The sequence below is a fragment of the Silene latifolia genome, chromosome 11, assembly GCF_048544455.1.
Source record: "Silene latifolia isolate original U9 population chromosome 11, ASM4854445v1, whole genome shotgun sequence".
In the NCBI taxonomy this organism is placed as follows: Eukaryota; Viridiplantae; Streptophyta; class Magnoliopsida; order Caryophyllales; family Caryophyllaceae; genus Silene; species Silene latifolia.
The window spans coordinates 171,164,853-171,187,251 of NC_133536.1; the positions used below are offsets into that span (position 1 = coordinate 171,164,853).

General features: G+C 36.1%; 1 long non-coding RNA gene across 4 annotated transcripts; it reads right to left on the reverse strand.

Moving 5' to 3' along the window:
- Window positions 1–17,925: 17,925 nt before the first annotated feature.
- Window positions 17,926–21,122, reverse strand: LOC141612076 (uncharacterized). Of its 4 annotated transcripts, none has more exons than XR_012528977.1 (4): window positions 20,762–21,122; window positions 18,870–19,725; window positions 18,649–18,738; window positions 17,926–18,254 (listed from the first exon to the last, which is right to left on the reverse strand). It is a non-coding gene; the product is annotated as an uncharacterized LOC141612076 (long non-coding RNA). The 4 variants fall into 4 exon arrangements; XR_012528978.1 differs by lacking the exon at window positions 17,926–18,254 and having other exon boundaries at window positions 18,497–18,738; window positions 20,762–20,860; window positions 20,979–21,122; XR_012528976.1 differs by lacking the exon at window positions 17,926–18,254 and having other exon boundaries at window positions 18,497–18,738; window positions 18,910–19,725.
- Window positions 21,123–22,399: the final 1,277 nt, after the last annotated feature.

Consider the following 22,399-nt stretch of genomic DNA (forward strand, 5'->3'; position numbering starts at 1 on the left):
TCCAATCGTTATCTGACCTTGCGGTTTCCCTTAATTCTAATCTTGCTGCTTGTGCTATTAAGCTTGAGGAATACAGAGCTGCTGTTGATTTGTGCACTATGATTTTGGACAAATTTCCTCGTAATGTTAAGGCGCTTTTTCGTAGGGCAGTTGCATGTGTGAAGTTAAAAAGGTTTTCGGAAGCTGAAGTGGATTTAGTTGAGGCGTTAGTGGTCGAACCAAGGAATAAAGATGTTTTAAGAGAATTAGAAGTCGTAAAAGGCCACCTTCTCATAAAGAAAAATGGTAAACGTGTTTTAGAGGTCGCTCCTGAGGTTGGCGTGGTTGGGAAAAATATGAAGAAGACGGCTGATTCTGATGTGAGTATAAAAGACCAGGTTGCGGAATTTGACTACAATATAAAGGATAGTGAAAGTGTGATCACGGAGGTGATGGATGACCAAAACGTCGTGGAAGTAAAGGCTAAAGCAGAGAGGGTGAATATGGAGGTTAAGGATGCTCAAGGTAATTGTGGTACAGATTTGAAGGCTAGCTTAAAGAAGAATGATCATTTTTCTAATGAGAGAGTTCTTGAATTCGCTAAAAAAGATGGAGGAAATTTCCGTATAAGGATCCACGGACAATCTTATCAAAAGCTCCTTGAAGGTAAAAAGTTGAGCTTTTACAATAAGAAGGAATTGTCAACTATTACAATTCGGGTCATTAGGATTGAGACAACTATGGAGGGAGGCACTTTAGGCTGTAAGAAGAAAAAAAGGAGGCAACGTCATAAAAAGCGGAGTTTTAAGACGATTGTCATGAACAAAGACATAACTTCTTCAACTATCATCAATGTGAACCATGATCTTCCTAGTGCAAGTTCGAGTGCTCCTGTTAGTTCGGTTGTTTCCTCTATTCTCTCTGGTAATCAAATCCTCCATGGAACTACTAATGTTGTAGCTCATAATTCAAGCTTGCCCGACTCTTCGGTGAACGACACAGCCAGCTCAAAAAGTTCTGAAGTCCTGAATGATTCGATATTCCATCGACCTTTCATATTTTCAGCTTGTCCTAAGGAGCGTAAGATCTCTTCGTTTGATAAGCTATCATGCGCTTCTTCTTCTTCTATGCTTTGCAGGTGCCCTTTTAATCATCGCGGTAACGAGAAAAGGAGAATTACCATAAAAAAGAACAATTATAGCAAAGGAGATGAATCTCCAAGACACAATTTATCTACTTTCTGTATAAGTAGATCCTTCTCCCATAAATTTCTACGTCCTCGTGGCGTAAGTGTGTCTTGTTGCAGGTACTCTCCTAAAGCTCAAATAGCAAAGAAAAGGAAAGATTTGACATCTTCAGAATACTACTTCAGCAACTCTTTGAAGAAACCCCGTTTTTCAAGAACTCCCGCCCCTAGTTTAAGTTTTTGTTATAATAATGTAGTGTTTGCACCTGACTTAGAGATGCAGGTATGCTTTGTATAAGGAACCTTTCTGTACGGCTGCCAAAAAAAAACCATCTGTGTGAGATGGAATGTTTTCGCTTAACATTTTATTTCGTTGAATACTACTGGTAGTACCAATGGGTTGTTCTTTTGGTGCCATTGCGTTGTTTCCAAAGATAATATCTTTTTGTTGTTTGAGGATGTTGTTATTTACATGTATGTTACTCAATTGCTTTATTCTTGGCATATTTTAGCAAATATTGTCATCAATCATGATTTATCGTATCAACTTTTTATCAAGAAATTGTCTTGATAATTTGATGACCGTGATTTTGTTTTTGTGTGAATAAAAAGGAAAACAAGACAATGAGAAGAAAAGATACTTGCTGATTTAATTGGGGAAATAATTTAATTAGCAGAAGCTTTTAATAACAACCGTTCTTTATGTAAACAGTTGTTAATTTTTGACCTAAAGGAAAAGGAAGAAAAAGAAAAGGAGAACATTAAACAATAAACATACCTACTATTTCACCATTCCATTTTTGATGAGTTTGTCAGATGAAGAAGAACAACAATGATTAAGCGTCTAAATTTACTGCCCAATTTACCACAAGTTCATGGGGGTGTTCATTCGGATGTCCAGACTAAAGCCCAAGCGGATCGTGTAATTTAGTCCGGATCAGACCATCCCATACTTTATTTGATTCATTTCACAGTCTACCTATTTACGTTAGTTTGGTCTTTAATCCGGTCCTAGAGTTGTCAATCCATGCCTGGGCTATTTTGCAATTAGCATTTGCTATTTTCATGCGCAATATTTGACTAATACTCTTCGAAAAGCCGGTCATTTTTTTAGAGTATCTAATTTGTAGGTAGTTGTAATGGGTTGTTTTTAAGCTATCGAGCTATTGAGCTCCTATTTAAAATTGGAAAAGTATTCGAAAATCTTGATGTTGTTCAAAGGATATGGATCCCGTGATTTGATATATCTCCCATGAATAAGACAACGTGACTTTGTATGCCATACCAATGGTTTTGGAAGGACCTCTGACGGCTGTTATTCAACCAACCATAGATATGTCAAAGGCTACTTTATATGTTTACGTTACTATATTTATTTACGGCCTTACTTTACTCGTATTATCGTTGTTCCCCGTGTCCATTATAACATGCCAGCTAATGCTAGCCATACCCGCCTAACCCCGTAGCGAGTTTGCCTAGGGGCCTGGAAGATGCGTTTGAACATGTCCAATTTGCTTCTTAGAGCATCTCCAACGACGCATAATAAGCTGCTCATAAAATTGAGGAAGTATACCAATGATAATTTACGATCCTCAACAATCCTCAACATATTGAGGAATAGATTACTCCGCTATTTGTCGAAGAAGAAGACGCGCAACAAACATTAAATAAAATATTGGATTTGTGAGTGTAGAGAAAAGAGGGAAAAGGAGAGAGATGCAGAGGAGAGATAAAATAAACTTTTTTTTTTTTTTTTTTTTTTTTTTTTTTTTTTTTTTTTACATTTTATGCTATTAAATTATTAATAAAAAAATTATGAAAATTATATTAAAATATCTGTTATTTTTCTCTACAATTAGAGACCACTATTGATACGAGTAATATTTATCAAGATTTTAAGTTAGAGAAATAATTGATGAGGAATATGAAGTAAATCATTGTTGGAGGGGTGTTTTTGTTGTAAATTGAAAACTTGAGGATTGATGTGTTGGATGGGTGAGAAAGGATGAGAGATGAAAAGTTGAGGAATAGAATGGATCATTGTTGGAGATGGTCTTAGCTTTAATACTATGTGGTTTCCAATTTCCATGCAAACTTAACCTTTTATACTAGCTGTCTTAGTCTAGTGGTTAAGAAGGAGATATTATGGATAATAGGTATCAGGTTTGAATTCTCTTTTCCCTCTATTGTAATTAGAGCTGGAAAGCTTGACCCGACACGAACCCGAGAACTTTGCAATACGAAATCGACCTGACCCGATGACGACCCTGATAATCAGTGGCCCAAACCCGATATTGACTCGATTAAACTGATAACCCGACAACTATTAAGCTTAATATTGAAGAAAATGAGAGTGATTTAGTGTTTCGATTGATACGTTTGGCTTAATAATGATGTAACCAAACCAAATAATGGTCGAAAAAATAATTTTAATGGACAAAAAATGAATTAATGTGATAAAACCACTAGACCCGATAGTGACCCTACCCAAACCCGACACATCATTTGACCCGAATTAACCCGGTCCGATAACGGTCGAACCCGGCCCAAAAGGTTATGGTAACCTGATATAACCCGACCCGACTAACCCAATTGCCACCTCTAATTATAATGCAACTAAATATGCGTTTCTTTTAGCGTATGTTTGAAGACTTTGCTTTGAAGTGTGCATCAACCTAGTCAAATAGCCCAATACATTTATGGATTCCTTACAGTTGGGCTTGATTTTGTTTAGCAAGCGTAGTTTGTATGGTTACGTAATTTAAGTGTTCTGATTCTGATCCTCTCCATTTCACAAATAATTCTTGTACAATAATATTTTGGATGACTTAAATACGAATGTTCTCATGTGAAAAAATCAAATAAAAATTAATTTTTTTCTTGACAACATTTATGAAAAATAAAATTTATATTTTTTTCTTACAAAAAATTCAATTACAATAAATCAAATTGTACAGTTAGAGAATCATTAAAATCGGAGTATGATTATATGCATAGATTTTAAACAAATGGAACCGTAAAATCTTACTTACTTATGACTTATGACACTACCTAGTTGGGATTGATAATGCTCTCTGGGGATTCTAAAATTGTAAGATTGTAGGACTCAATCCTCAGATTTGATTTTGATAACATGTGTAGCTTAACCCGACCCGTATTAAGGTCACCCTATAGGGCTAGACCCCTTCAAATTAATTTCCATTTTATATGTGTCCTACAATTGTAATAATTGATTTTTGTTTCATATTATAGATCAATTAAATTTCCGGATATTAATTAGTTCTAGTAGGTTTGCTTATCCCCTTTAATTTGTACTTCCTCCATTCAACTCCACTCTACCATCTTTCCTTTTTCATCCATTCAATTCCACTCTACCTATTTCCTAAAAAGGAATGCCAAATGACCATTTTGTCCTCATACCCTATTACTTATTTACAATATTTGCCACTCATACCTCACTACTTCTACATCAAACTCCACCATTTTCCACTCATATTCCACTTAATTACATTATACCCCATTATTTATTTACAATATTTTCCACCCAACCCCACCCTTCTTAATATTTGTGCAAAATACAAATAGGTAGAGTGGAGTTGAATGGAGGAAGTATCTGTTTCATGTAATCATGTTTATTAAACTTATTTTTTCTTTTTTTGTTAAACATTGACCCGCTTGACCCGAAAATAATCCGATGACCTGAAGTAAGGATTAGCATCACCCGCACTCACGTAAGAAATCCTAGTACAACAAGAAAACACCATCAAATATGAAACTAGCCATCGACACACACCATCATATTTTAGGTTAGAAGACAAAATGAAACAATTGTACAAGTATCAAATGTTGGCCACAAATAGACATGGTAAGTGAAAATATAAGGAGGGATTAAAATAGTTAACCACTAATCAATTAAAAATGCCTAAACATAAAAAAAAATGAACAACTAACCTATGCACAAAAGAACATTGTAGGAAAATAAGGACATACCTTAATGCGGAAGCGATCGGATCGTTGTGCTCGCTAACTGCCCACTATCGTATATCGTACCTCCGGCGGCTACTAGAGTCCCGGAATATATCCACGCCCCAAATCCCAAGTCACATAGACGGTAGACTAACTAAAAGATTATATAAGTTGTGTGTTAATAAGATGAATATGATGGTTACACAAACAACATCTCTTATCTTATTTATAATCACCTCACATAGAGGAGTTACAAAGGGCACCATAAACACCCATTAAGTCACACCATAATGGGTAGATTAATATGGTGATAAATAGGATAATTAACAACCAAATTGATTGTGGCCGTTACTAAAATCCTATTAAATACAATACTCCCACTCGGCCACTCAAGCCATGGTAGCATTGATGCTTAGTCACAAAACCTAAGCAATACTCTTATTTGGTCACAAAGCCAAGACAATACTCCCACTTGGTCACACAACCAAGTTTATGACAATACAACTCCAACATAAACAATCTCTTATGTTTCATACGGGAAATGGGGTGTGCGACCATAAAGTAACAAAGTAGCGTTATATTAAGTTACCATCAAACTAACATAACACTTTCACATTATCAACGCCCCAAATCATTCAAACATCACCGTTAGCATACATAGTCCCCATATGCTATCATAATCATATTAGTTATATACACAATATAACCCCTGGCCAGGAAATTATGGTGAAGTTGAATTGACCATTCCTTAGACACTAATAATAATCCATCTCAACTTAACTGCTTTCCTAACATGATTCGTTGAACCTTAATCTTTTAGGTCCTTAGAATTTATATTAAAGTAGCAACATCAAGAATTAACTTCATATCATAGCTCCAAGTCAAAGGGCATCAAACAAAGTTGGACAACACAGTCCATAGAATCACACAATGACAAAGTAGGTAATCATCTGTCACTCCTAACGGCCGACTTACTAACACACATAGTATGATATATGTGTCACAACATAGCTCCCACTACGATGGGCATATCACGCTTCTACGTCGTGCGAATCATAAGTCTAGATACTACTCAAGTATCTAACCCAAGCCACTAGATTGATATACACAATATCCAATCCGACACTTGTGATTCGGTTCAAAGTTTTAGTATGAAAATAGGGTGTCTTCTCATACTTTGACTACAAAAGTCTCATCTTAGACTTACTAAGGCGACTATATAACGAGTCAATATCTTTCCATACAACTAATGTACAAAGATAATCTCCAACACTCACTAAGTGTTAATGTGACTCAGTCTCATCTTGCCCACTACACAAGTGTCAAGGCGGTTACCTGTGTGATTAGGTAATCTAAAAGCTTGGTGATATCTTATGTGCCTCATCATGCAACAAATACATATGAACCATTTCTAAAAGATACAAAATCTTTTATCCAAAAATGTCCATCATTAAACACATCCAAACTCAACAAGATTAAAAATTAAGTTGACTTTTTCGCACAATTAGCTCAACACATGAACTAATTAAGAACACATCTTATAAAATAATGTGCCAATCATCTTGTTTGTTAATCTTACTTGATGACAACTCTTAGTTCCACACAAGAACTAATTTACTCTTACCACAAAGGTAAAAGTGAAAAACACTTGATTACATATCATTGTACGTGTAAAGGATTGATTAGGTAACAAATACTTATCAATCACAAATTGACGTTCAACCATGTACTAAACAAGGTACACGTCAAAATGTCAACTACACTAGAATAAGAAACAATACTTAATCGTTTCTTACTTTTGATCATAGGTTTAGACATAAAAACTTTATTTTTCTTCTAAATACCAATATGTCACTCATTAACAAAGAGAAACTTATTCTCCTATATAATTTTGATATAACCAAAAATATTTTACCATTCCAGTTAAATCATCACACAAATGATTTATGAAATTAGAAATAAATATAGATCATTCAACATATGAAGAAGCTTGAAGTACACAAAGATTTATCATCTTAATCATTTGAGACAAACTCAACTGATCGATCTATGCATATAAGCTTTTCCCGAGCAACTTGATATGAGAAAATAGTCTTTACATCCATTTGAAAACAAAATCCAAATAGATGACCAAAATTTAGAAGAAAATCGGAACAAATCCGAATTGAGAACATACCTCATAATAGTCTTAAACCTTACTATCATAAACATATTGTCACAATGTCTATATGCTCTCATAATAACAATCCATTCTTTATTACTTGGCAAAAAAAAAAAAAAAACTCACTTACTAAAAGTGATAGCTCCCACTTACTAAAAGTGGTTCAAAAAACGAATAGAAGGAACAACTCCCACTATCCTCCATAATGAGCAAAATACCTTAAGGATCGACCTTATGTTAATCCTTATAACTTGACACATAAGCTAATATTTGCTCATTAGTAGACAAACTCTCATCTTTACCTTGGATCGTGAAAATACTCCCACTATCCAAAACATAGAGAGAAGTTAAACTATTCTTGGTGTCTCAACGGGGTTCACAAAAAATTCTCCCACTCACCAATAGATAGTTTTGCATTGTAACGAATACAATACAAATGTCTACTAGACTTCGCCAACACCTAGAAATACATCCAAGTGAATAAATATTGTGGGTCACTTGAACACAAAGTTTGACAAATGTTAAGACATGAATGATCAATCTTATATCCAAAACTTATTTGGAGCGAGGAAAATTTCCTTAAAAACATATTTATGGAATCCTCCCTAATCTATAAGAAGGAAAATTTGATGATCGTTAGATGCCACTTAACCATATCAAGTGATGTACAATTCCTCAATTAAAACAACCTCTTGTTGTAGCAATTAGGAATTGTAAGATCAACACACATATTTTTCCTGATTTACACTTTGAACATATCAAAGAGTGATTCACAACCAACACATTTACTAAGAGTTCTGACTCTAAGTTCAAAGACGGTTTTTCACTTTTATCATAAACTGCTTGAACATATCAAACACTTTATAAAATGACAAAATAATGGATACAAAACCCATTGCGTGAATCATCTCAAAAATAAAAGAGGAAAAATTACGGTCTCATGATGCTCCTTAACATTTAACTACCCACAATTAAAAATAAAAATAGATTGAAATATAAAAGTTAGAGACAATGAACATACATGAAAATGTAATCAAAGAGATGAATCAAATTAAAAAATAATGCGGTGAACATATATATTATGACCAAACACATAGCCATATCAAACTATTAACAAGAGGTTTAATAAGTAGAATCCGTGATTTTCAATAAACTAATTATTGAAAAATAACCACGCACTCCAAGCGCGTAGAGACTTAACAAATCAAAGTAGCACAAAGCCTCTTTGAATTATCCATCGACAAACAATGGATTAAACAACGAGTTATAAAAAATTCTCGCTCCGTTTCTAAATCCACAAAGGACAAGAATTAGTAGCAGATACAAGAAATAAACATATAACTCGAATTGATGGAGAAGGATGTCATTTGGCTCGAAACTAACATGAACCAAATTTATAGTATCTCCATACTATTCTCTTGCCGACACTAAGTCCGACATATTAAACAATACCACATATTTGTAATCATAGTAAGAAAAAACTTAAACCATTAACAATTATATCGAGAGACATTAGCGCCAAAAGGCACTCTTTTCCTGTCTCGATAAATTTTGAGACTTTTACTAAGGATTGAGCGTGTTGACTATGACCCATTAAGAGTTTGCTATTTTTCTAATCCCAAAATCGGATGGCAAACAAATCGCCATGGAAAAAATAAATAAACTCTTACGTCAGCCAATCACGTGTTTAAAAATCATTTCACGTAAGATAAATAAAACACTTGACAATCCTCAAATTCTCCGGGTCAAGACACACAATCCTGTACCCTATGTCAAAATGAATCTGACTTACACATTAGTCTCACGCTACACAAGCGGTAAGACATGTCTCAAAAGTAGTTAATAGGTATACATACAAAATAACACAATTTTACATGCATAAAGTTTACTATAGTTGAACAAATACTGGTAAAGAAAAAAAAATTCTCATTATCCTACTCATTAGAAGGATATTTAACCTCGATCATATAATAGTGATCACAATTTCTCAAATCGTGATTTTAATAAGATACTAAATCTTATCAGTCTAGTGATCAAAGTTCTAACCGCTAAACTATGGTGAACAAATCACCAAAAACACTTGTTGTCATACACTAGTTTATGGATTAAGGCACAATTAAAAATTAAATTATCAAAATCCCTTCATTTATATTGTTCGTTCGAAAATTTTGCTAAACTCATAATCATCACAAACACTATAAACTAGGAATTTCAATCATTTAATTTACTCTTTAAATGAAACGAATTCATTAACCCTTAATAAACAGCTAAACAAATTAGCCACTTACCTTATAAATACTGCTAAACAAATTAGCACGTATAGAGTATCACTTTGATATTAGACAAACACTATGCAAAACAAATTTGCACATCGTTAGAATATAAAAAAAACTTGATCATAACACATATGATAATTTTAATGAGTTGTTGATACACAACTAATATGTATTCAATTGTCACCCATCTCTCATGTAAAAACTAATTTTACATGTACCATTATTATATATCACTAGATATAATGGATTCTCTAATGTAAAACAAATTTACATGTACAAGTATATCACGAAAATATAAATCCTTTCGTAAAATAAATTTACGATTACTATTATATCACAAAGATATAAGTCTTGTATGTAAGTTATAAAATCTCATGAACAACAAATGTTAATAAGATATTTTATTTTTATGTAATACAAAATTACACAATTTTCATAAGATAAAATAAACAAAACGAATTCATAATGTATCTCGCAAAATAACATACACTTAATTATGAGTAGCATATACAAATCGAACACAGAGTCGAACATTAGTATTTCTCATACTCATAAATTTTGTTAGCCAATTGCTCAAAACAAAAAATGTCACTAAGACGTATAAAATTTACATACAAGGATAAATTTTACGTAACTTATAAAATATCACTTAAATATTTATCATTTACACGTAAAATAAATGTATGAGACATACTCATAAAATATTGAATATAAAATTAACTTCACTAAGAAATTTAATTATGCATATAAAACAAATTTATATAGTTCACATTTATTTTCTTTATATGAAACATATTCATATAGTCGTATTTTTAACCAAACAAATTGGTACTTGTACATAATAATATCACAAAGATATGTATTTATACATATAAAACTTATTTATATGGTCCAAAGACAAAAAAAATACGAAATACATGAAACTTATTCATAAAATGTCGTAGGGTATTAATTAAAATCACAAAGATATTGAATTATACGCATAAAACAAATTCATACGATCTAATAAGAAAAATTACATGAAACACAATCATATAATATAGAGCTAGAATTATATGAACATATCATACAAGTAAACATAGATATAACAGCCAAGTAATTGAAATATGGAATGCAAAATAATAAACGACCCATTTATTTCGCCCTGGACCCATAAAGTCTCCCATTCATCTTTCCAATTTTCAATTAAACACAATCCTGCTAATTCCATCACCATTTGTCTTTTGATAATTCTTCACAAAGAAGACGACAAAGACTATGATTGACATACATATGAACACAGGTCTGATGAATGAATGACCAAACTCGCAGTTCCGACCTCAGTGCGTGTAACACATACACGCCGCCGCCGACTGTGGACCGAGTTAACTGACTCCAACATAGATCAGTCTAGTGAATTGTCATCGTAGCAATTCAGACATCTGGTCAACTGTCGTCACAAAGACGAGATTTTCAAAAGCCCGTGAATCAAATATTCGAGTGTAGTTGATATTTAAGGAGTAAGGCTAGTTTCCAAATTGACTCCGTATCATACCAGGATTCAGGAGAGTCGTAACCTCGACGGTCACAATCTGTCTTGCGGGTGTACACAAACTCCGTAACGTCAAGCGTGTAACTGACACGCCTGATTGTTGTGTACTGGGTTCGATTCCATCGACGGATGTGCGACTAACACACGTTGGTCAGTGGCCTTAGCAACCTTTTGAACTCAACAGGCCCACCCGGTGTGCCTATGAGACGAGTCGACTAGAGGACCACAAGACTACACTAAGTCCGATGGTAAACAGCCACATAGGCTGAATGGAACACACAAAGTGTTTTTACAGGGACTCTCATCATTTTAGTAGTCTTCTTTAGAAAGAAGAAATGAAATGAATACGAACTAATCATATACAAATGGCCTTATGGGAACAATTGGCAGTGATTGTGTAATTGGAAAAGTAAATATATGAACTAATCATATTTTAACATTCTAACATGAACGGATCATATTAAAATAGGGATAAGCGAAAAATGGAAGGGGCGGTAGCAAAACACATTTGCTCTGATACCACGGTAGGAAAATAAGGACATACCTTAATGCGGAAGCGATCGGATCGTTGTGCTCGCTAACTGCCCACTATCGTATATCGTACCTCCGGCGGCTACTAGAGTCCCGGAATATATCCACGCCCCAAATCCCAAGTCACATAGACGGTAGACTAACTAAGAGATTATATAAGTTGTGTGTTAATAAGATGAATATGATGGTTACACAAACAACATCTCTTATCTTATTTATAATCACCTCACATAGATGAGTTACAAAGGGCACCATAAACACCCATTAAGTCACACCATATTGGGTAGATTAATATGGTGATAAATAGGATAATTAACAACCAAATTGATTGTGGCCGTTACTAAAATCCTACTCCCTCCCAGTCGTTATAATGTTCCCCTTTGATATGGGCACGATACTTAAGGAAAAGTATTAAAATATTAGTAAAAGAGTTGTGTGGGGTTGGTGGTAGGAGAGAGGGATGAATTATTAGTAGTTAAATAAGAATTGTGGGGCCAAAACATAAAGGAAAGTAATAAAATAGGAGTAAAAGAGTTGTGTGGGGTTTGGTGATAGGAGAGAGAAATAAATAAAATAAGAGTAAAAGTTTCTAAAAATAGAAAGGGGAACATTACTTGAATAATCCGTTTTGGGAAAGAGGGAACATTATAGTGACTGGGAGGGAGTATTAAATACAATAAACATAAACAAGATGCACTTGTGTATAAATCAATCCTAAAACAACAAATGAACTTAGATTTACTACAACATCAGGACTTAAGGGTGTGTTTGGATAGTAAAAGTGGAGGGAAAAGAAGGGGAGGGGGAAGGAGGGAAGGGAAAGGGAGAAAAGGGAAGGGGAGGGGAAATGGAGTGTGGGTGTTTAGATACAATTTCCCTCCAAATCTTGCCTATTGTGGAGAGATTTTGATTAGGCTTGGAAGAGGGAAATTGAATCCCTCTAAATCTCTCTCCCTTCATTTCCCTCCACCCTCATTTGCTATCCAAACAAAAGATTTTAAATCCCCTACTCTCCCTCCCTTTCTTTTCTCTCCAAATCTCTCAATCCAAACACACCCTAAAAGAGAGTGAATATATGTTTTTTAAGTGAGATAATATCAGACCCGAGTTCGATCTACAACCTTTACAAACATTACCAAGTAAACTAGGTAAAATCTACAAAACTCCACTTCACTCATCAATCAGTGTCCTTTCTTCATCTAACAATTTATCACGTTTGAGCTTCTTTCCACATGTTTATTTGACATTGTTATGCGCGGAAGCGTGTTGAGATGATGCAATACCAATAGCAAAATAAAGAACACAAGAATTTACGTGGTTCACTATCAATATGATAGCTACGTCCACAAGGGCCAGGGAAATATTTCACTATGTATGGAGAGAATTACAGATTACAAAAGACGAGCCCTCAAACTTGCCTCACCAAGTTTTCTACCTTTCTCTCTTAATTAACCTAGAATATAATCGGGTCTTTATATAGTATTATTCCACCCAAAACTATATACCTAAACTAATTAGGAAACTAAATAAACCTTACCAAAAAAAGCCAACTAAGGAAATCCTATGCAAAGTCAACGACTAAGCTAATTATGGAATTAATCACTAACTTCCTAAAAGGCTAAAGTTAGCTTAGCAACTTGACGAGCCAAGAAATCAAGCACCAATCAAAAGCTAGTGCATAGACATGTTTCATACGTAAAATACTCATGAACCAATTCCAACTTCAGAATCACGTGCGACCCGCCTAGATAAACAAGCGACTTGCTGTGTAGCTGCTCCTCGTCTTCCGTCTTTGCTTTTATTCCTTTTATTCATTAGTTTATTTGTCTCCATCTCACATACCCAAATCGAAAACGACTCGAACGAGTCATATTCTAACAATCTCCACCTTGACTCGGACAGTCGGATCTACAAACAACTTCCAGTCAACTGAGCCCTCCACCATAGTCACACTATGATTGCCGATACCAGTCTCAAACCATGAGAAACCGTGCTAGCTCCACTTTAGCCAAGATGAGCTACACTATAGCCAGAACCTGACCCACGCCGGAGTCAAATGTCTACGTCGAGGCATGGATGCCCCCGTCGGGGCTCCTTACCTGTGCTCGCGCCGGAGCACTCACACCCTCGTCGGGGTGATCCTACGCCCTCACCGGAACGCGCTAGCTAACTGGTGACTCCCCATAAAATCACCTCCCGACCCAACATCTTCTGGCTTAGACTTGTTGTCCGAGACAAAATAGCTACCTTTTAGTATACAAGGCTCGAAATTTCCAAACCTTATCATACCACTCCGCAACTGAAAGACTCTTTGTTGTTCTTCTTGACGATCTATTTTATCAACCTGGCCTTTAGGAGTATCCCCTAACTCCACCTTCCCGTTGACACAATCATCCTCAACACAAGATGAACTCTTCAATTCGGTTGTTGAACTTCTTCTTGTTGATCTGATCCATCGACCACTAGAGCCTCGACAAGCTCCACCTCACCTTCGACATCATCAACTATCAAACCAGAAGCAAGATTCAACCCCTCTAGACCAACATGCCTAGTATGACTCACCTCTAAATTACCACAATGTTTAGAAGGTGACATCCCCCTAGTTAATGCCTTACCTTGTAAAAGATACAAGTTACCTGCACTTGACTTCACACCACGAAGCAACTCCCATGGACCCTTGCACACACTCAATACTCCACCTTTTCCTTGAAATTGAAAACCCCTCATGTCTAACATTCCAAGAGAAATAAGATTACTCTTAAGTTGTGGAACATGCCTTACACCTTTGAGATATCTAACCTTTCCATCATGCATTAAAAACTTCACAGAGCCTACTCCAACAAAACACAAACCGCTCCATCACCCATGGTAACAGTGCTCCTATGATGACTATATGTCAGAAACATCCCCTGTTTAGAACACATGTGAGATGTGCATCCACTATCAAGAACCCATCTATCACCTAAATGATTCTTTTCTTGGACCACCAATGCTAGATCATCCTCAGAGTCGTAATCACTTTTTGATTGTTGTGCAGCTGCAAAAGAAGCAAAATTTCCCTTCTTTGGCTTAGGACATTCTAACTTCCAATGACCCTTTTCCCCACAGTTATGGCAATAATCACTAGAACTTGGTCCCTTTGACTTAGGCCTATAAGACTTCTTCTTTTTCCCTCCAGATCAACTGTTTCCTTTTCAGCTTTAGCAACCAATCCCAAAGCCCGATTATCTACCACAACATTAATTGCCTTCCTCGGCGTAACTCCCTAGTGTGAAGCGACGACTTCACCTCCTCTAGGGTCAAAGTCTCCTTACCCACCACAAGTGACTCTACAAAGTTCTCATATGATAACGGTAAAGAAACTAACAAAATAAGCGCAGCATCCTCATCTTCTATCTTAACATCTAAATTACGTAGATCTAGTAAAATAGAGTTAAGCTTATCTAGATGATCCCGAAGTGACATACCTTCTTGCATTCTGAGGCCAAACAAACGTTGTTTCAATAACAATTTATTGGTGAGTGTTTTAGTCATATAAAGACTCTCCCATTTTGCCCACAAGCCACCCGGTTTCCTCACCGCAACTTCAGAATAATAACGTCGTCTGCCAGACATAACAAGATTGTAGCATGAGCCCTTTCCTCCATTGTTACCAACTCAGGATCCTCAGTCACCGTGACTGACGACTCGGCACCTTCCACCGCCCCTGCGGTAGTCTTTGTCACCTTTGTGGAGAAACCCGGCGTCAACGGTCTCCAGATACACTGCTGCTTAAGCAAAGCTCTCATCTTTATCTGCCATAGTCCAAAATTATTCCTTCCCGTAAATCTGTCGATCTTTGTAGCTAACTGTTGTGCCATCATATCTCCCAGATCAAATAACCTAGCTCAGATGCCACTTGTTATGCGGAAGCGTGAATATCTCGTGTTGGGCCTCCGCTGCATCTGTGTCCACAATCCATAATAGTACGATATTGTCCGCTTTGGACCAAACCCTCACGGATTTACTCTTGGGCTCCTTCCCAAAAGGCCTCGTACTATTATATTTAGTAGATACTTACTTATAAAGATGAGCTTTCATCTTTATTCTATCGATGTGGGACAAGGGTTTGCACCCTAACAATCTTGTTGTGCGGAAGCGTGAATATCTCGTGTTGGGCCTCTGCTGCATCTGTGTCCACAATCCATAATAGTACGATATTGTCCGCTTTGGGCCAAACCCTCACGGATTTACTCTTGGGCTCCTTCCCAAAAGGCCTCGTACTATTATATTTAGTAGATACTTACTTATAAAGATGAGCTTTCATCTTTATTCTATCGATGTGGGACAAGGGTTTGCACCCTAACAATCCTCCCCTCAAACCAAGGACCATCATCTTGACTCAGACCTTGACCTCCATGGAGAACTCCCCACACCATGCAGCCCCATCACCTAGACACCCGCATCACCAAGTCTTGATAACCTCCCCTTAAACGACACACCATGTGTCTCACGGGGCTTGTGCTACACTTGCGTACCAAACTCCTCTGCATCCAATATACCCTGGACTGGCCGAATCCACTGCCTCAGCGCGTCACACCGGACCGCCTTTTTGGACTTACCATGGACCGCTTTTGTTGCCTCCATTAAGCCTCAGCCCACCTCGCCGGGTTGCTGACGATCTTCTCTTGGACGGCCTGCCGTCTCAACGCCGTGAGACCATGTCGCTTCTCGCGAACATATTAGCTCTCCCCCGAGCTATAGGAATTCCACGTCTTATAGTGTAAGTCCACCTTCAAGTCTTGGCCTGATGAATCTCCGTGTCTAGACTCTAGCCCAAGTAGAACCTTGGGCTCTGATACCACTTGTTATGCGCGGAAGCGTGTTGAGACGATGCAATAACAATAGCAAAATAAAGAACACAAGAATTTACATGGTTCACTATCAATATGATAGCTACGTCCACAAGGGCCAGGGAAATATTTCACTATGTATGGAGAGAATTACAGATTACAAAAGACGAGCCCTCAAACTAGCCTCACCAAGTTTTCTACCTTTCTCTCTTAATTAACCTAGAATATAATCGGGTCTTTATATAGTATTATTCCACCCAAAACTATATACCTAAACTAATTAGGAAACTAAATAAACCTTACCAAAAAAAGCCAACTAAGGAAATCCTACGCAAAGTCAACGACTAAGCTAATTATGGAATTAATCACTAACTTCCTAAAAGGCTAAAGTTAGCTTAGCAACTTGACGAGCCAAGAAATCAAGCACCAATCAAAAGCTAGTGCATAGACATGTTTCATACGTAAAATACTCATGAACCAATTCCAACTTCAGAATCACGTGCGACCCGCCTAGATAAACAAGCGACTTGCTGTGTAGCTGTTCCTCGTCTTCCGTCTTTGCTTTTATTCCTTTTCTTCATTAGTTTATTTTTCTCCATCTCACATACCCAAATCGAAAACGACTCGAACGAGTCATATTCTAACAGACATCCATAGTTTGCGCTTTTAATGAAGTTTAACAATCATATCATAACAAAAACACATCTCTCTATATGTAAAATCAACTCTCATATATGGAAAAAATGATAAATCTTTTTAGCATGAATCTTAGATCATACATTCTATGCTAACAAAGTTAAATCTTAAGTTAAAACAAAAATTTACACCACGTATTAGATATCAAGCATGAATTGAACAAATTAAAAATTGTTAATTTATGTAACTAAACCTGTAAGCATTATATAAACCTATTAATAAAAGGAATATCATAATTTTACAGTCTACAAAATTTCTCAATTCAATTGTAAACCCTAATTTAAAAACACACAAAATTAACTCTAAATTTGTCTATGAGCACTATACACCCAATTAAATTTAGCATAAAAAATATTTATTAATCTGAATTTTCTGACAATAATCCATTTTGAAAAGTGTATATGATAATCAAAAGCAATCATGCAATTTCCCCATTATAACTGTTGGAAGAGAAATGAACTTACCAATGGTAGGAGATATGAGAGCTGATACACAGTTTAGTGGCGACGGCCATGAAGGTTGCTTATTTTGGTAAAATGGCGTAAAAGGATATGATAATTATTTAATATTATAGATTGAAGGGATAATAATGGAATTTAAACCGAGATCAGGTATCTGAAATCTCAAATGCTACCCTGGGTAGCATTTCATTTTAGGTAGCTTATTTGTGCAAATAAGCTACTTGCCAAACACTTACAAAAAAAAATCAGGTAGCTGAAATTTTGGTCAAATAAGCTACCCGAAGTGTCATGCCAAACAGAGCCATAAGCTAAAGAAATAAGGTGAATCTTTTAACTCATGACAACGCCCCAACGCCACAAACTAATATACATGATCAAATTTTAGCTGTAGTTTTGAACATTAGTCTTAAGCATAATAATTACTCAATTCATCAATCAACGCACACAACTCAAAATAAGACGATCATCTTTCGTCAGCAGCCTTCCTACTTTCCTAGCCTTTCCTTTCAACTTATTATTTATCCTGCTTCTTATCTCCACACCCTCATCTCCAACCATGAACCTTTTTTACTCTGCACTCGAGCATTTTTTTTTTCCATTCCTTTGCTCCAATTGCTATGCCATTTTCAAAACCCCTATCATTAACATTTCAATGTTAATAAGCCAAGCCACCAAGTAGTTGCATTGTCAATATAGTTATGCCCTGAATATGGAGGCAAATAATGTAAGATTTGTATTTAATTTGAAAAAATCCAATTCACGAATGAATAATTTCAACAAAGTCGTCTTCTTATTTGTGAATAAGTAGTGCTAGTAAATATCCAAACCCGCTAACATAAGGAAAATGCTACTCATATAAGGGCCTTCCAGTATCATCTTCTTTAACTTGGAATATGCATCATAATAACTTGCTTGTAGTGAAGTAACCATAATGTTACTGAAAGCATTTGTTTTACTCTAATTAGTTCCACTTATACAAAGCATTGAGATTTTAATCACAGCCCACCAAAAAGAAATAGCACAAATGACCTTTATTGTTCTCCTTATCAGCAAACAATTCAAATAACTCTCAGGCAACCTCACCATATTCTGCATCACTAAGATTAATCTTCAACCTCCCTGATTTACAACAATGAAAACTCAGGTCAAAGTCAAACACAATGATAATTATAAACCTGAAGTGTATAATAACCAAAATGATGCAAATATCTAAAATTAAAACAATAGTACTATGTAAGCTCAACATCTACCTTGCTTAAAATTCTCAAGGGTCTCGGGTAGAAGCCTTACTTATAGCAATTTACCTTGCTTAAAATTCTGCATCACTAAGATTAGCAGCAATTTTTTGCGAGAAGTGTGTTGGGGCTCACTGCCTCCAACCCTCACTACTTCAATTAGCCACCTTATATAATTTTGTAAAGTTGCAATTTACCCAAAAAAATAAAAGGAAAATAGATGGATTTGAGCAAAATCGTCATCTCCTGTAAACACCATAATTGCACTGCAATGACTAATAAAAAACATGCCAATGCCACCTATCCATAATAATGCATATAAACCAAAATCATGATAGTGTTTGTTAGTGAAGTTAGTGCAAATGGATAATATACCAAAGAGTTCACATTTGCTACTTGCAAGTAGTTGCGTATATCAAATTGTCAATCACGGATTATTGTAAACCCTGAGTAATGAACAAAGGTAAAAATCGTAGAACGAATTAGTTTGATAAGTTCATAAATGTTATGATCTCAATTAAATTAACAGTTGAATTAACCAAAATTAAAAATAATACATGTAACAAAGGTGATCTTGTGCATATACATTTGAAAATGTGGTCCCTTCTTTTGCCGCACCCTGCAATAGCTCTTGGTATAGATGGGTGGGGCGAACAGACGGGTAAAGATCTTTAATAAAATGGGTAGGGGGACAAGGTGGGGCACCCCATGTGCCTCCCACTTTATGGCAAATGGATATTTTGTGAGGGTAAATGGTATCCGTCTATACGTATAGACGGATAGTGTCCGTCTATAATGAAATTTGTGCGCACCCTGATATTCTTCTCCGCAGGGCAAACCGCTGATTAACCCATGTTCTTCGACAGAACCACTGTGAATCAGTAATATAATCATCAATATGTAATTTTGACGATCGACAATTTAATTCAATCCATTATTACATACTCCCTCCATTCAACTCCACTTTGCAAGTTTGTTTTATCACGTTTGCCAACGCGGCTTTTACGCAATAAATATCATTAGCTGCGTATTTGCAAAAATGAGATATTTTTAATGTACTCTTAAAGACGAATCAAATAACATCCCACATGAATATATTTTCACTTATATATTGAGAGAAAATTGAAGTTGAATGTCCGCTTGTGAATAGTGCGCAAAAGAGAAACTTGCAAAGTGGAGTTGAATGGAGGGAGTAACTCACATCCTGGTTTTTTTTACAAAAATCAGGAAATAGAACTCAATTTTAACTTCGGAGAATTTCAAATATGAATAGTTTAATTAGGGCAATTAAGAATAAAAGTATAGAGAAAGATTCATGCTTTAAACTAGACTTGGCAAACAGATCGGGTCGTGTCGTGTTCGTGTTCGTGTCAATATTAAACGGATCACCACTACCCTAACCCTAACCCGACCCAATTAAATAAACGGGTCATTTGACTCAACCCTAACCCGACCCATTTAATTTTTCTATAACCCACCCCGACCTGTTTAACCCATTTATCTTTAAGCAGGTCATTTTTAACCCATTTAAACCCGTCTAACCCAATAAACTAATACAACAAACTACAATTTATAATCCTAATAATCCAAACATGATGAATGAAAATGTTAATTCTTAAGTTGTTTTGTTGAATTATTGACTCAAGCCAAATATATTATGACAATTTTAAATAAATGGGATGTTCGTGTCAAAAGACATCAACCCTAACCCGACCCATTTAAGTTTCGTGTCGTGTCGTGTCAACCAATTACTTAAATGGGTCAAAACGTTTTGACCATAACCCGCTAACTTCGTGTCGGGTTCGTGTCGTGTTTTCGAGTCGTGTCAATGATTGCCGCCTCTACTTTAAACCAAGTAATGGAGCAAACTTGTTCATCATGGGAGTTAAAAGACAAACATCAATTACCTCATATTGAGAAGATTGAGGAATTCGACATTGAAAAAGCAAACCCGCAGAATAAGAGAAATTCAAAGGATAGGATGAACTGATGAAGGAACGGTGAAGCTGATAGAGAATATGAACATTTTAGATCACATTTGGATCTGATGCGAACAATTAAAAAGAGAAAGAATTACAAGTAAGTAAATGAGTATTTGTGAAGTTGGAGAGTTGTGTAACGTACCCAAAGTATTGAAAGAGGAAACAAATGAAACGTCTTTCCTCTTGTCTTTGTAACTGTACAATTGAACCAGAAGGCAGGGTCATTTTTCAGTGATTATTTGCAAAAAATGAGGTTACATGATGCCACGTGTGTTTTTTAGGAATTTGCTCAACTACCCTTTTTATGTTATTTCATAGACTAGTTACACGCCGATGTTCCAATTCGACACAAACTTTTTTTTTTTTTTTTTTTATTTTTTTTTTATTTTTTTTTTTTTTTTTTTTTTTTTGCAGCTGTAAATAAAGATATACCTAAATAGGGTTTTTACGGATGACATTTGACTCATTTGGTCAAAAATGCAGTTATTTTAATACTACGGTAAACTAAGATAACAAAGTAACTACATCGGGTCAAAGAAGAGTGTTGGTGGCGTACGGATGGCTGGACACGAAAGACAATTTCAACTTCCACAACAGTCTTGAAAGGACGAGCCGCGCTGGTCAAAGGATAGTACTCATCTTTACTTGTCTTAATTGATGATGAAGCTTCAGAGAAATACCTGCAACAAGACCCAAAAAAGTGTCTCGGAGATTCATCTCCTTGGCTGTGATACTCGTCCTCGGGAAACCAACGAGCCCCCCAGAAACACATCATTACTCGTCTTAATCGTCAAAGCTTCGGAGAAATACCTGCAACAAGACCCAAAAGTGCGTCTCGGAGATTCATCTCCTTGGCTGTGGTAATCATCATCTGGAACCCTATAAGACCCTTGATCCATTGCGCAAGAGCAAAGTGTTCTTACGCCCGTGGGGCGTAGAAAGGGAAGGTGGAAAACAGACCGGAAAAGTCTGTCACGAGAGGAGAGAAAACTCCTACACTTTGGAACACAACCACAATGGACAGGAAACTCGTAGCCCAGAAAATCGAGTAAGATAATAGCAAGCACTAAATAAAACAACACGAACAGCCCCCTGACCAAAACCATCACTAAAGTCCAGCTAGGGATAGGCACAACACAAACCGGATGTAAAGCTACCCTTGTCATTATTAATCCAACACCTACAGAAAACAGCCCAAAGGATACCCCCAACATCCATGAAGAAATCGGTAAGGTAAGCCCATAGGAGCTGATTATTCGGTACAATAAAAAGTACGTTATACACAGATAAAACATAAACCAGAAGATGAAACCACCGCATCCGACCCAACCAAAAGATGAAACCACCGCGCTATGTTCCGGCTCAAAGTTCCGGACAGTGACACCTCGCCTCTTCCCTTTCCCTAGTGTGGGTATGCCACTAAATATGATGCAAACAATGCTTAACCAAACCAACGAACATTAGGAGTATCATTATCTAATGGTTTTACTGCATTAGTACCTTTAATTCAATTTCATTAGAAACCGAAGTTGACAACACATAGGAACTAACTAATTTAGTAAG